This window comes from Pseudonaja textilis, chromosome Z (genome assembly GCF_049901715.1).
Source record: "Pseudonaja textilis isolate UNSWEBS1 chromosome Z, rPseTex1.2, whole genome shotgun sequence".
Lineage (NCBI taxonomy): Eukaryota > Metazoa > Chordata > Lepidosauria > Squamata > Elapidae > Pseudonaja > Pseudonaja textilis.
The window spans coordinates 45,511,790-45,528,816 of record NC_142008.1 but is presented as its reverse complement, the minus strand read 5'-3'; positions in this window follow the sequence as shown (position 1 = coordinate 45,528,816).

Sequence of the window (17,027 nt, the reverse complement as noted above, 5' to 3'; positions counted from 1 at the left end):
GATGGCTCATGAAATTCCTTTAAACATGCTTTAATCTAGCTGGAATGCCAGAAATTGCTTCCAGATGTGTTCCATGTGAAAGTCAATCATAGCTATTTATACTGACACTCTACAGTCCAAACAGTCTCAATTGAAACGCCATGTCTCCACTACAATAAAGTCATAAATGTCAGTTTTGTTGAATCTGGAAAGGTGCTGAAGAGTTCATGCTCACAAGCTTTCCTGACTGCTTGTTAGCTGTGGAATAATTGAAAGAAAACAGCAAATATGTTTTTCATACACAAATGCAGTACTTGTTGAGCTATTCTTAAAGAGTCCCTGATAATCTCAAGCCCCAAATTCCCACCAATTGTAAGATCAAATTCACTTAATAAACTATAAAAATGTAGCAGGCACAAAACCAATACAGCTGAAGTGGCTGGCAGAATTTCCATGTCTTCTGCACTGAATACACACACGGTACACCTGGGATTAAAATTAACTTCAGTATACTAAAGCAACAGATGCTCATCATATTATTCCCTGTATTTAAAAAAACTTTACAATTGGAGGAGGAGAGTTAGAAAACACGCTTGACTTTTCCTGTGGAATAATTGAAAGGAAACATGGTTTTCTGGAAACCTAATATGTTTATCTAGCTCAAAAAACCATAGGATTTTAATACTTAGAAAAATCATTAAATATTAAACTCCATTCCAAATATCATAAGTTTCAAATATATTAATGGTTGCTTTCAATGTACCAAGCTCGGAATTTTGGCTTAATTAAACAGAAGAAAGTGAGCACCAATCAAAGCACAAAACCCTCCATCTCCATAATATTCCACTCCTTCTGCAGGCAAGAAAATAAACAAGAGGGGATGGGTTTTCTGTTAATTCAGATTAGTTCCCCAGGTTAAATGTAGCCAAATAAGTAAAATTAGGAAATCAGATGTATGCCAAGGCTTATTTATGATAAAAACAAATCTGGATTCAGACACAGTATAATATCCATTTTGGAATATTTTTTACAGAACGGAAGGAATAAATTGTGATGTATTTCATTTGTTACTAAAATAGTATTTTTTGCTTAACATAGTATCATCAACCTGCTGCTCTCCATTGAAAATAATCAAATTGTTTCAAAAATCTCATTTTGCTTTTGAGTTCCAAAAACGAAGAATTGTATGCAACTATTTTAAGTAAAAGAAGTGCTTCCAAAAGCTACATAAACCAAGAATCTGATTGAATGGGAGAGTAAGTTTCATACCATTCTTTAAATGAACAGCAGTCAAATGGGTCTGTCCATCTATCCCATCTTCAGATATGGAAGCCACAATATTTTTATTGTTATGTAATATCAAGTGTTGAATCCTTTCAGGGTGAGTTTAGATTAGAAGAGATGGTCAAATTAGCAAGGAGGAATATTAAAAAATATCAAAAAGTTTATTTCTAGTAGAAATAATATCTCTGGTCTAGGTGACTCATTCAAACAGGGCTACAACTGTTGTGCAAGGAGGCACTGGTACAAAACAGTGTTTCATATAGCAATTTTAATTTAAAACAGATTTTAAGATTTTTCTCATTTGTTTTATTTGGTCATTTCTTCAAACTCCAGTTCAACTGAATCAGGCATGACATAACCACAAAAATATGTAAAAGAATATTATTCCTCCTCCATGAGACATGAAAAATACAAATTGAGCGCATCAAAAAAAAAACTGATGATAGCCAGTTAAAATATTAACAGGCTGGTGGGTTTAAATTCATAAACAAATATGTATTTCCTTTGACCCACCATCCAATTTTTGGGTTTGTTCCAATATAAAGAAATTTGCAATAACTGAAAACAGAAGCTTATATCTTAACAATTAAAATACAAAACAGGGCAATAGGAGAGTAGAAAAACACTTTCCTATTACCGTTGCTAAATGATCAGCCACATTAGTAAAATTCCCTGGAAGTTTTCTGAGTTAAAGAGAAGTGTAAAGTACTTTAAATTTAAAAAGACATAATTTAATATAACCATAATACTCCACCAGATATCTAAACCTGGCAGTTGTGACATTGCCTCTAATAATTGGAATCTCAAATATTCAATCCAGAAAGAACACACAGTACGTTTTATTAAAGTGATGCATGCTTCAAGAATTATTTTAGAAAATATACTTTGGATTTTGAAAACATTACTATTTTAATATACTTTTATCTTTTTTTAGGTTAATGTTTAATTTGTGACCATTTGTCACTTAAAAGTAATTCTGCTTATGTGCTTGGGCATTCTAAATAATTTCTTCCGAGATTAAACCATTTTTATTTCAATTGTTCTTTCATGTTTCTTTCAAGTTAAGAGATGTTCTTGATAACTTCTGTGTTAATTCTGCCATCGTAAGTTTATTGGGAAGAAAAAGAATTTATTTCCAATTTTTTAACTCACTGAAAAATTTATTATTCTTTTACTTCTTCCAGGTCAAATTTCTTCTTTCTCCAGATTTACACAAACATTGAAATGTGTTTTAACCAAATTCAGTAAGCAAGAGAAAAGAATGGCTTAAATGAGTATAACATTCTCACAGGACTGCACTGTGTTCAAGTAATTTTATTTCATACCCAGTTCAATATTTAAACAAGATAGAATTATACTATTCTTTTGTGTTTAAAGCTGGTCTACTTTAAAATCAATCATAAATTCAGATGTCTTTTATTCTGCCAGGAAAAAGATCAATATTTTAAAACAGTTTCAGAATTGGAGGCCATTGTCAAACAACTGGCAAAATTGTAAACTGGTAAAATTAAAAAACTAGTAAAACTGGTAAAAAAATTGATTAAAAAAAATCAGTACACCAAATACAAGATAGGCGGACATGACCTTATTGATGACCCTCACTCTATCAAGGACCTTGGAGTACTCATATCAAATGATCTAAGTGCCGGAGCTCTCTGTAACAGCATTGCCAAAAAGGCATTAACAGTTATAAATCTAATCTTACGAAGCTTCTCCTCCAGTAATACTGAATTGCTAACTAGGGCATACAAAACTTTTGCTAGACCTATACTCGAATACAGCTCATTTGTCTTTGGAATCTGCACTGTATATCAGACATTAATACAATTGAGCAAGTCCAGAAGTATTTCATGAGAAGAGTACTCTGCTCACAACAGAATACCCTATATCACCAGGCTTGGACAACCTAGAACTATGCCACCTACTGTTGGACTTAAGTATAGTACACAAAATTATCTGCTACAATGTCCTACCAGTCAATGATTACTTCAGCTTCAACCGCAACAATACAAGAGCACACAAAAATACAAACTCAATGTAACTACTCCAAACTTGATTGCAGAAAGTATGACTTCAGCAACAGAGTGGTCAATGCCTGGAATGCACTACCTGACTTTTGTTAAATCCTCAAACCCCCACTCCTTTATCCACTATTGACCTCACCCCATTCCTAAGAGGTCTGTAAGGGACATGCATAAGTGCACAATTGTGCCTACCATCCCTGTCCTATTGTCCCCATTTATTTGTACCTATTTCCTGTATTCACACTCATATTTATTCTTATACCTATTATCTTGTAAGCGATTGACAAATCAAATAAATCAAATAAAAATAAAATAAAAACTGCATACAGGTCTAAGACAGATGCTGTTTTACTGTATGCCAAAACATACAGAAAGAAATTCTAGGATCAAGCAAAGGCAGTTGCAGTTTTTGCGTTTCACATTTTTCAGAATGCACACTGGACAAAGTGAGTTTTTTACTGAAATGAATCAGCCTTAGGGCAACAATTCTTCTATAGTGACTGAAGTTTAAACCTATGCCAAGAGGGGACAAGCAACATCAACAAGCGATATCAACATTTATCTCAACTCAGCTTCAATCCAGTTCAAATTTGTACTATCATCTCTTGGGCAGTTTCAACTCGTCTGGCTTATTATTAAGATGATAATGTTTTTAAGGTCACCATTTACTTTCCTGAATAAATATCTGGTCTCTCTACTCCTTTGCCTTTCTTTATACTTCCTCCCCTTATGCTTTCCCTTCTTTCACTGAAACTTGAGTACTGATTAGGTCCAAACTGAAATTGTAGCTTCATGTCATCACATTAACTTTGATTGTGTAACATCGATCCTATGAATCCTATTCCACATAGAATTCAATCACAACTTCACTTTCAATTATAGCTTCAAAAGAGCCCAGAATGAAATGTTTAGCTGCACATAAAAGGAAGGTAAATGGAAAAAGTGAACATGCAGACTTCTTCTCTAGAGCAATGAAGGATGTACTGCATTGCTTTCTTTTTAATAACATCTTTGTATAAAAATCATATAAATATTTTTTTAAAATCATATAAAATCACACATTTTTTCATAATAAAAGCACACTTAGTCTATGGATTTCCATAGAAACAAGTCAATCTGCATTGCTTTTACAATTTTAGTTATTAATTAGCAAAATCAAAAACTGGACATTCTAAGAAATAGTTTTTTACCTAACATCAAATAACAGGTTCAGCCAAATTTTAAAAGTACAAGTCCATTAATGAATTATTTGCTTCTCAGTTTTTTTTCCAATAACCATATGCTTCTACAACAAAATATAATATCACACTTAAATTGGTAACAAGATTTTTTTCACTCTGTTTTTCATATGTTCAACTGATTACATCATTCAGTTTTAAAGAGAAACATCTGATGAATTGTGTGGATGAAGCCAAGGCATGGCTATTAGATACATTACATCTTCAACACATCATCTGTAAAACTGTTCTGAGTAAAACTAACGCTCCAAGGGAAACCTAAACTTTAAGAGACTTGCCTACATTATATCTAAATTAACATCAGTGACAGCCACTTCCATCTAAACTAGCAGAAGTCTTTATCCTATCTAAGAATCTATTAATTCCTTTCACTTATGTGTTTAAACATACATATGTGTAAATGAATGTGTGTTGTGCTTGGCTTACAGGGTTAAGCAGCAACAATGTGAGCTGAAACACAAGGGAGATCTATTCCCATGGTCTGTCTATAGCTTGAAGAATGGACAACTAAGTATTTATGAGAAAAATATATTTATGACAGACCCATTAAACTAGTAGATGAAAAATACATTTTCTAAACATTTTAAGCTGTTTTTTAAGTAAAAATACTTTCTAAACATATTAACTTCAAATATTTCTATTCCATTCACAATTGTGCAGAATATTTTAAAACAGAAGTAAGAATAAAACAAGACATGAACAACTTAGCAAAAAACATTTAAGGATTGAGAAGCAGCAACCAACATCCCAAAATATGAAATTTACCAGGTGTCAGAATGTTAATCATCAAATGAAAATATTTTTATAGATATAACATTACAATATACAACAGTAAAAAATTTGTTTTTCATATTTAGGTTGAATTTGTGAAAGTTATGCTCAATCTTATACAATATATGCCTGCACATTTTTTACAGTTTCTCTAAGTATTAGTTATCAGGATTAAAAATCATATTTACTTTTTCTGCTGTCAAAAAACATGGCCTTGTTACAAAATTATATATGCCCAAAGTTTAACTTTTCCAGTTTGCCTTTCTTGAATTACAAGCTGAAAACTATTGAATTTGAAGGAAGTATCAAAACAATCTGTAATAGGAAAAAATGGGGCATGGAACATGCTATTTTTAAAAAATTGGAAAAACAAACAAACTTGATTTTATTTAAACTATCCATATAAACTATGATATCAATAGAGAGTAAAAGAATTGAAATGGAAATGGGCTAGTTATATAGCAAGAACTGATGGCATGATATAAATAAAATGAAATAAAAAAAGTAAAAACATAATTAGTATGCTGTGTAAACATAAACCCACAGTATTCTGATGTGCTGGACTTTCAAACAAAATTAAAAAATAAATTTAAATCTTTGAATAGCTCTTCCCCAGTTCCATCTCATCCATTCATTTCAATAGCTGACAGTATGAAATATTTCAAGCTATGCTACCTATAACTGATATAGATTCCACAAGAGGAAAATATAAGAACTATTATAAAGACATAAACTTACATTATTAATGCACAGAAATATGAAATCCCTGTATCCTTGTATGTTATCCTCTTAATCTCTGAGCTATTCTTGAAGTTTAATTTTTCATATTCCCCCCCTTTCCTGTATATCTCAATCTGTGATACTGGCACAAATATTTTGTATCACAGCAAGTGTATTTCCAGCTTCTCATATTGTACAAATCACTCTGATTAACCAGGACTCCCCTGGTGACTCATACTGATTTGGTAAGGTCACAGAGTTTATGCTGCAATTTCCCTTTGCTTTTTATAAGTATTTATCAGTACAATTTTGGACAGGATACTGTTCCATTTCCAAGTTGATCTCTCAACCAGCATAACAACATAGCGGCATCTGGTGGGAATATCTAGACATATTGTACAGTTAAATATGGGACAAAATTTTGTTTGAATTGGGAGAAGAGTGGGCCATTATTTTAACTGTGATAAAAAGCCAATAGATAAGTGGATCCAAATGATACACATCAAAAAATCTAATCTATAAATTTGTAGATGTAAAATCTTTTTAAAAAGACATTAAAATTCCAAGGATGAATTTTTCTAGCTTTCTGCTACAGCTGCATAATTTTTCCTACATATCATTATTTAAATATTTGTGCATCGTCCCCGCCCATTTTACAACTCAAGACACTTACCAACATCTAAAATTCAATCTGGGTTATATTGCAATAAGCAAGGCAGAAAAGAACAAAAGAATTATGTAAAAGGAAGTTCTCTCAAAAAGGAGAAGTTACATTCAAGTACAATGCAAGAGATCATACTTCAGAAGAAGCAGAGATAGCTATTGAAATTAAAAATGTTTTGTGATAAACTTGTATAAATGCTTTTGATGTGGAGCGCCACTATTTACTGAACTATGAAAATTCTCACAGAAAGAACAAATCTATCCCCAAAGTGCATATATGTATCCTGTCATCACTGAAATGGCTCAAAACCAGAGAACTTTTCAATAATTCAGTCTAATCCTTTTTGCTTCTCCATGATTAGATCTTTTCTAGAAACATTTCCTTTAAAATTATTATTTATATATTACATATTGCCCTTGTAGTTTTATTTTGTTAATTTCTAATCATGGTATTATTTGATATTGGTTTTAATGGATAATTATGTTTTTTATGTAGATTTGATGAAAACTGAGTATAAATGAAACCAAAAAGAATTCTTCAAGGACTGTCCTATAAACCAGACTTTACTAATAGGTAATTATTTTAGGGAAGACAACTCATTCATTTTTGCATTGAATTATATTTAATTTAGGGAAGTTTCTTAAAGATAACACTCCATTGCTCTATTTTATTGCTCTATTTTTTCATATAAAACTTATTAAAGATGAACTGAAATAAGTATTGAACTAACTAGTTGCATTGTGCATGACCAAAAAATAATAGCTGACATGCCACAACCTTTCAGTCTTACATTTTACTTCAGTGTCATTCGATACAAGAAATACGATATTCATATTACATAGACAATAAATGATGTCTCTTGTTCATCCTCTGAGCTTTAAAGAAAGCTTGGTTTATTTGTTTATTATAGTAGCATGCATAAGTGTGCAGAACACCTTAAAAATAGTGATGTTTAAACATCTCAAGTGCAAAAAAAAATCAATATCAAACCCTGACTTTATGGCACTTTTCATTATTGATTTTAGTGCCTGAAGGAAGCAAACAATGGATGCAATCCATTGGAAATGTTCCTGTGGAAATTGTATTCAAATAAATAGAATGTATCAAGAATACAGATATAAAAGTAACAAGACATTGTTTCTGGGGTGGGAGGAACCTTAGCAATTCACATGGAAACAAAGGGAAGTTATTACATACTATATATTGGTTATACCTTAAATGACACTGTGTATATAGAGTGGGCGTTGGTATAATTACCTGAGAACACCCTTTCAATCTATGCTTCTAGAGAGTCCAGGATGGATTAGACTCCTCCTGATGATGTCATCGAGCTGAGTCTGTTTTACATAAAAAGGCCGGCCTCTGGGAGTATCCCCAGCTTTGGCGAAGATACTTGACAGATTTTAGTGTCTCTGAAAGCCAAACAGAACTTTAAACATCAAATATACTTTACCAGAACCAGATGAAACAAAGGGTGGGACTGGGCTCTCTAGCAGCATAGATAGGAGGGCGTTCTCAGGTAATTATACCAATGCCCATTCTCCTCAATGCTGCTGCGAGAGTCCAGGATGGGACATACCAAAGTCTTCATATCCATGGGATGATCCTTGTTCAACTAATCATTCTGACTGTGGAACCACTCATTGAAGTACCTGTCTGCCGAAGGCCGCGCTCGCAGAGGCAAAGGAATTTAGACTGTAATGTCTGATGAAGGGTGATGGCGATGCCCATGTGGCTGCTCTGCAAATTTCTTAGGGATGCCTGAGTGGCCTAGGCAGCTGAAGTTGCAGCACTCCTGGTGGAGTGCGCCATCAGAACCTTGGGCACCGGAAGAGCCACAGATTTGTAGGCCTGTGCAATACACGCCCTGATCCACCTACTCAGGGTGAGAAGAGAGGCTTTGCTCCCCAAGTGCAATGGGGAAAAAGATAAAACATAGCCTCAGTTTTTTTAAAGGTAGAAGGGCATTTGAACCAGGTATTAACCTTTGGGATGAAGGTGAGATCTAAATGGAGAACAACTCTACTATCATGAAAGGTGCATAGATCCTGTCTGACCGAAAGAGCAGCCAGCTCAGACACCCTTCTAGTGGATGTGATTGCTACTAGAAAAATGACCTTCAGGGTCAAGAATTGAAAAGACACTGACCAAAGGGATTCAAAGGGAGGTTCCATCAGAGCCTGGAGCACCGTCAGAAGATCGCATGAGGGATACCTGTGTACAACCAGGGGGTGGAGGTTGGAAGCTCCTCTTCCAGATAGAAGAGTGGTGTGAAAAGGAAGGAAAAGCCTCCTAGGATAGAACTGAGGAAAGGGCCACTAACTGGCGACATAGGGTGTTAGGCACTAGTCCCTTCTCTAGGCCATCCTGAAGGAAATGTAACACCTCTGCTACATCAGCTGAGGTACGATTGAGGTCCTCCTTTAAACACCATTGATAAAAACCCCGCCAGGTAGCATCATAAATGTGCGTCGTAGATGGTTTACGAGATGCCTGAATAGTGAGGATAACCCTCTCTGGGAGATTAGCCTCCCTCAAATGTTGCTGCTCAAGCACCATGTGGTCACTGGGGATTGGATGGAGAAAGCTCCCTGGTGAAGGGAGATTTTGTTGGCTGGGATCCCCCAGGGAGTGGCTACAGACAGGTTCACCAGGTCTGCAAACCAGGGCCTTCTGGGCCAATGAGGGGCCAGGAGAATTAGTTCCGGCCATTCCTCCAACATCTTCTGAATGACCACCGGAATGATTGGAAGAGGGGGAAAGGCATAGAGGAGACCCCTGGGCCATCTGCTCCCAAGAGCATTGGTCCCCTCTGCTCCCTGACAAGGAAACTTGGTGAAAAACCTGTTTACTTGAGCGTTTTGGGGAATGGCGAAGATATCTACTTCTGTAGTCCCAAACCTGAGGGAAAGGTCTCTGAATAGAGATGGGTGAAGGCACCATTCTGCATGGTCGACTGAGCTCCGACCCAGCCAATCGGCTTGGGAATTTCGACACCAGAGATGTGATCTGCCATGATGGATTACAAGTGTCTCTCCACCCATAGCCCCAAATGTTTGGCCTCCCTCATCAGGGCCCTGGACCTCATCCCTCCTTGTCTGTTAACGTGTGCCTTTGCGGCCATGTTGTCCGTCAACACTACTACATGGGATCCGGTTGCCGTGGCCCTGAAGTGTCTCAGTGCCAGAGAGATGGCTCTGAGCTCCAGCGAGTTTATGGGGCAGATCCTGTCTGTCAGGGACCAAATCCCTTGTGCTATTTGGCCCTCCATATGAGCCCCCTAACCCAAAACACTGCAATCCGTGGTGAGTAGAAGACTGTCCAGTTCCTTGAATGGGTGACCTCTCTGAAGAGCCGGAGAAAGCCACCACTTGAAGGAATGCTGGGTTTGTGGACTAAGCTGGACTCTGATGAACATGTGGCTGGTTCCTGCTCGTTGAAAGGGAAGCAGGAACCATTAAAGAGATTGGAAGTGAAGCTGTGCTCACGGGATGATACTGATGCATGTTATCATCTTCCCCGGTAGTTTGGACAGCAGCAACACGGGAACAGTGTGTTGATGTTGAACCTGACAAATTATGTTGGTAAGGCTTTTCCCCCGATCTGGAGACAGAAAAACTTGGCATAGAGATGTCAATGACAGCTCCCAGGTGGAGTAATCTGATTGTGGGGGAGAGAGATGGCTTTTCCTGGTGTTGATGGAAAAGCCATGGTTTCTGGAGAAAACACAGTGTAGTTTGTAGGTCTCGATAGGCAGAGTGGATGTACGAAAACTGTATCAAGATGTTGTCCAGGTAGTATTGGATTCTCACTGGAACCGACCGGAGCGACGCCATCAGTGCCGCTAGGACCTTTGTGAAAACCCTTGGAGCTGATGAGAGCTTGAAGAGAAGGGCTTGATACTGGAAGTGGGAGTTTCTGGTAACAGAAACAGAAAAACTGGCAATGATGAGGCCAGATGGGAATATGGAGATAAGCCTTCAGGAGATCAATGGAGGAGAGGAGATCACCCTCCCGCACACTCTCTAGAATAGAATGTAGAGTCTGCATCTTCAAAAGTCTGTATGGGATGAACTCATTCAAAAATTTAAGGTTGAGAATGGTTCGCCATCACCCCAAGGCCTTAGGGACCACGAAAAGCTGAGAATAAAACGCTCGCCCCCATTGATGTTTGGGGACTGGTTGAATGGCCCTTATGTCTACTAGATGTTGGATGGCCGATTTCGTAAGGGCCCTATTTGAACTGTTCTGTGAAATGGGACAGAACATAAAATTTTCTGGAGGTGGTGAGAGAAATTCCAGCTGTAAACCTGACGTTGTTGTATTGAGTACCCAGGCATCCATCAACTCCTCCCAGATGGAGGCAAAGAAGGCCAAATGACCTCTGATGGGTGGGGAGGATGAGGAGTTACTTAGAGCGATGGAAGGAATGATCCCCTTCCCCACGAAAGGGCCGTTTACCCGCAGTATGTTGTTGTCTGCCGGGTGCATCAGGCCGCTGTTCCTGGAGCTGGGAATACAACCTGGGTGACCTGGAAAAACAAGGGGTAGTCTCAGCCCAGAAGGATGGTGGACAGTAAGGAGCTGGGCGATAGTTTTTCACCCATTATCTCTAAATAGACCCTCTTTCTCTATATCTTGTTTCTGTCCTTTATAACTTCTTTTCCTTTCCTTCTTCCCGCTCTTCTTCTCCCTCCCCCTTTTGCCCCCTATCTCTCTACCTCCATTTCTCTCTTCTGTATTCCCTCTTCTGTTGCTTTCCAATAGTATACTTATTTTTCTAACTATTTTTCTTTTCTTTGGTTGTTTTTTAAGTCCTAAATTTTTCATTTTCTTTCCCTCCTTTCCTTTTTCTTCCCCACATAGAATTATTTGTTCATTAAAGATGGTTTCTTCTTTGTCCCAGTCTTCTTGTCTTGCAGGCATTTCTTGTTGTTTCTCATAGTTCCAAATCTCCATTTCTAAGAATTGAAATACGAAGCCAAAAGAACCTCTCCCTTCTTGTGCATCTTCTTTGTACTTTTTAAGTTCCATTTTCAATTCATCCAAAAGTGGTGCCATTTTAAAAAAATTTAAACAACCACCCGATTGATTTTGGTCATTCAAATGCAGTAATCAAGAATCCAAAGATCACCAAGTAATCCAAATACAGACTAGCTGTTTCTTTTTGCTTTTTCACTTTCTCTTCCTGGGGTTCTACTATTTAGTTGCCAAGTTTCAGTTAAAATGTATCTTTTAGAAGTCTTGTTGAAGTTTTACTGTAAATTCCTTTTAATTCCAGGCAGTCTCCTCCTTTTTTTCCAGATCCTGCCTTTGTATTCTTTTTCTCTCCTTTCCTGCTTATAAAAACTTTTAAGTGTCCAGAAATCTTTATTATCCCTTTGACATTTTATTTTATTTTCAGCTTAAGCCTGATGATGTCAAAGTGGATTTTTTTCCCCCGATTTCTTATTTAAGTCTCTTAGCTGTCAATATAGGGAAAGGGAGAGAAGAAGAAAAAACAGACCTTTCCCTTTTCACTATCCTTCGCTGCTTCACAATCTTCTTTGGGAACAATGTTACTTTTTTTTAGTTTAAATTCCAGGGTACCTTAGTTGCTGCTTTTGCAGTTTAATCCGATCAGCCAGAACTTTCACTTCTTATCTTCCTCCTGCACATTCTTTTCCAGTTGAGTTCTTCTTTGAGGTGGCCATTTCTGACCACCACTGCAACCGCCTTCGGGAAAGGGAGTAATAGCCAGCTGAGGAGGAGAGATGCAGCTCTCCTCAATCCTGCTGGCAGTCTCCCCCCTCTTCACCATCTCTACAGGGTGGCTTAGCCCCGAAACCAGCCGGCTCGGGGTGCTCCAGTGGCAAGCCCAGACCAAAACCGCACATGATCGCGGATTTCTGTCTGTCGCTGAAGAAGCTCAAACCGGAACTCAGAATTGGCAACCCTTGTTGATGGTCGGGACAGTCCATCAGTGAAAGGATCTCAGGACCTTTGTGACTTGGGCATTGGAATTGTCTCTTCCTGACTGTTGGTACAGCAGCAGGTACCATTGCAGGGTTCTGGCATGGAGATGGGCCCAGGGAACAATAGAGAAGCAGGAGATCATTTTCCAGCAATTTGGATAAGAGGGCTAGGGGCACCCGTTTGATGGTCCTGATCTACTGAGATAATTGTCCAATGGTATCCTGCCTGTCTGGGGATAAGAAGACCTTGCCTTCCACAGTGTCTATAATGGCTCCCAGGTAAATTAGCCAGGTCGAGGGAATTAGGTGACTCTTAGCTCAATTTATAGAGAACCCATGTTGTTGCAGGGACTGCAGGGTAATAAGAGTATCTATTTTGGCCTGTCAGCAGGAAGATGACTAAATTAAAATGTCATCAAGATAACACTTTAGCCTGACAGGTGTACTTCTGAGATGTGCAGCCAGGGCTGCCAGAACCTTAGTAAAGGTCCTGGGAGCAGAGGCTAGTCCAAAAGGGAGGGTGATATACTCAAAGTGTAGATTATTATAGCAGAATGTGAGGAATTTGCTATGTGAAGGCCAAATTGGGATGTGTAAATATACTTCTGTGAGGTCTATTGATGTTAGAACGTCATCCTGTCCAATGCTAAGCAAAATGGATTGTAAAGTGGTCATTTTAAACTTTCTGTACACAAGGGAGCGATTGAGATATTTTAAGTCTAAAATTGCTCTCCATCCCTCTGAACTTTTCAGAACTACGAAAAGGTATGAGTAAGAACCCTGACCTAAGTAGGCGGAGCCACGTTGCTGCGATACAGCTGCAATCTTGGGCCTCTGAGATTGCAGCTGATATCTTCGCCCCTGGTCGGTCCTAATGGACCTAAACCATCCCATAGAGACGGTGATAGTAAGGGGCGCGTTCTGCTGATCCCAGGGACATCGCAAAGTCCCTGGCTGATCCAGAAGAAGCCCTTTTACCATCGGCGGAGAGGCAGCCTTTTTAGCTGCTGAAGCTGTGACAGCTCCGGAAGGAGAGGCTGAAAGAGAACGTGCATCGGCTGGTGAGAATTTTTTTTTCTCGGGGACTCAAGGACACTCTAAATGAGAAGAATCCTGTAAGACTTTGGACAAAAACTGATGAAACTGATTTAGCGATTTCTTAAAGAGAATGTCAAATTGAGGCTTGGCTTTTTACTTTTACTTTTGCTTTCGTTGAACTTCCATTGTGATCTAGTAACTGTAACTAGACTGGTTTTTCCTTTTATATTCACCTAATTTTTCTTTCTTTTTTCCCCCTTTTGATTGTTAATAGTTTTTTTTTTAGAATAGAGGCTCCCTTTAGTATTTTTTTTAAAATACATATATATACATGTATATTTCCTCTTTTACTAGGCTTTTTGGGAAAGAAGGGGAGTGGATTAAAGAAACTTTGTAACACTGCCAACTAGAGGCTTGAAGATACTTTATTGAAAGTTGAAAGAGCTGTGAAGGAATCCTTTCTCAAGGACACTGGAACTTGATTAGATAGAGGGGAAGAACATCGGAGAATGTTTTAACAGGTGTTCTTTGGAACTTCTATTATTGAGTACTTGAAGTTTGGCTTTGGAATTTGTGGAGAAGCCATAATAAGAGCCTTGGATAACTAAATAAGATGCAGTGTGCTTTCTTTCTTATCTTCCTTTAGCTGTTTCATCCCTCCTCCTCAACCCCACAGTATTTTGTAATATTTGTATATCTATTTTTTTTTCTTTTGTTTGACTTTATTTTTAATTTTTAAACTTACCTTTTTTTTTAAAGGGAAAGCCTCAGAATAGTTTTCCTTTTTCTTTTTGCTTATCGGGATTTTTGCCTTTTCTATTTTCATTTTTTATTTATTTTTATGGTCATTTTTTTTATTTTTTGAGACCCTACAATTGGACTAAGGTGTGAAGAACCTGAAGAATTCTTTTCTTTTTCCTTTTCTTTTTTTTGATCATTGCTTTTTAATATTATTGGGTCTTACTTTTTCTTTTTACTATTCTTAATTTTTATTTTTGAATCATAATTGGCCATCTTACAATAGGATTAAGGTTTAGAAGAACCTGAAGAATCTCCTCCTTTTTTTTTTAATCTTCTTTTTCTCCTTCTCTTTTAATCCTGGACTCTTTTATTTTTTATTGGCTTTTTTTTTTAATGTTTTTCTTCTTCCCAATTGGATTATAATTGGCTACCCTATTGATTGGATTAAAGTAGCTTAAAGATCTTGAGTTATTCAAATGAGTAAGAAAACTTTACCTTCTGGCAGTTCAACTTCTGCTCCTGCTTCTCCATCAACTGGAGGACGACTATCAATAATGGCGAAGCAAGATAAAGTACAAATGGATCTAGCGACGATTATACAAGGAATACAAGAACTCAAAACAAGTATTGATCAAAGAACAGAGAGTATTGAACAAAGAATTGCAAAGACTGATGAAAAAATTGAAAACTTCCAACAGATGATGGCAAAACAGGAGGAGAGACTCCAAAAAATTGAGGAGAAAGATAAACAAAGAGATGAGACAATTGGAAATATTGTTAGCAAATTAACAACGGTGCAACAAGATATAACTGGGATGTTGAAGTGGAAGATGGATAGGTCAGAATTTTATCTCAGATTTCAAAATATTGAGGAAGAAAAGGACAGGATTTGGCGGCTGTAATGATAGAAATTCTGGCTGGAGCTTTGGAGATAACAGAGGAAAAGATGATGGACGAGTAGATGAGATATATCGTGTTTTCACAAGATATGCAATGAGGAATAAGCTACCAAGGGAGATCCATGTCAGATTTACTAAAAAGACTATTAAAACACAAATATTACAAGTCGCAAGAGATAAGGGGCTGAAATATAAAGGTAAAGAGATTATGGTTTTAAAACAAGTCCCCAGAAGAGTGAGAGAGATGAGAAGAGAATATTGATTCTTGACCAAAAAATTATTGGAAAAAGACGTGAATTATAGATGGTTGATCCTAGAAGGATTAATGTTTATATGGCAAGAACAGAGACACAGAATCGACTCAATTGAGAAAGCAGAAATATTCCACAACGAATTTTTTGGAAGAAGAGAAATAGAGACAGAAAAAGAGACCTTTGCAATTGAGCCTCAAGAAGACCAGATGAGACCGGGGAAAGAAGAAGGTGCGGTAGGTGGACAAATGGAGACCAAAGAACAATGTGAAGTAAGATCCACAAGAACTGTTAGACCTAAATATAAAACATAACCATGGAGGAAAAAAAATTGATTTCTATGAATATAAATGGATTGAACTCAGCTATTAAAAGAAGAAAAATCTTTCATAAATTAGAGAAGTTAAAATTTGATATAATTTGCCTACAAGAAGTACATATTAAAAAACAACATCAACGATTATTGGTAAGACCAAAACTGGGGAAAATTTTTACTTCCTTGACTAACTGTAAGAAAAGAGGAGTGGTCCTGTACATTAAAGAAACTATTGCAGCAAAATTGGTTTATACTGATGAAGATGGAAGAGTATTAATGGTTGAAATAGTGGATAACAATATAAAAATATTACTTGTTGCAATTTATGCTCCGAACGATAAACAAGAAGAATTTTATAAAAAGTTACATATGAAATTAATTGGACTGGACCATGTCAATATAATTATGATGGGAGATCTTAATGGAATTGTAGATAATAAATTGGACTATACAGCGACAGCATTAAAACAAAATAGAAAGACTCTCCTAAATCCTTTTTTTTAAATGGTGGATGAATTAAATTTAAAAGATATATGGAGAGAAAAGAAATGGTAAAACGCATGCAATATACTTTTTATTCAAATAGACATTTATCATGGTCCAGAAATAGATATGATTTGGACCTCATCAGAACTAATATCTAACATTCAAGAAATAAATATAGAAAGCGGGTATGGGCAGACCATAACCCTATGACAATTAAATGGAAAGGACAAAAGAAGAAGATCTAGATGGACACTAAACAACGCTATCTTAAAGGAAAAAGACTTTACACAATGGATGGACAAAGAATTGGCCTTCTTTTTCATTGAAAATAAAAAAGAAGATACTTCAATGCAGAATGTTTGGGATACAATGAAGGCATATGCGAGAGGATTAATAATGGACTATACAAAGAAAAAAGAATATTAGGAAAAGGCAAACTATTAAAGCTTTAGAAGATGATTATAAAAACTGGAAAAGAATTGCAGAATATGCCACAGAAAAAAGATATTAAATTCAAAATGGATATAATTAAACATAAGATGGGTCAGGCGGAGAAAGAGGAATTGGCACAAAAAAATTAGAAGTGCTAAACAGAACTATTTTGAAGATGCAAATAAACCAGGTAGATGGCTAGCATACAAATTGAGAAAAGAGAAAGAATC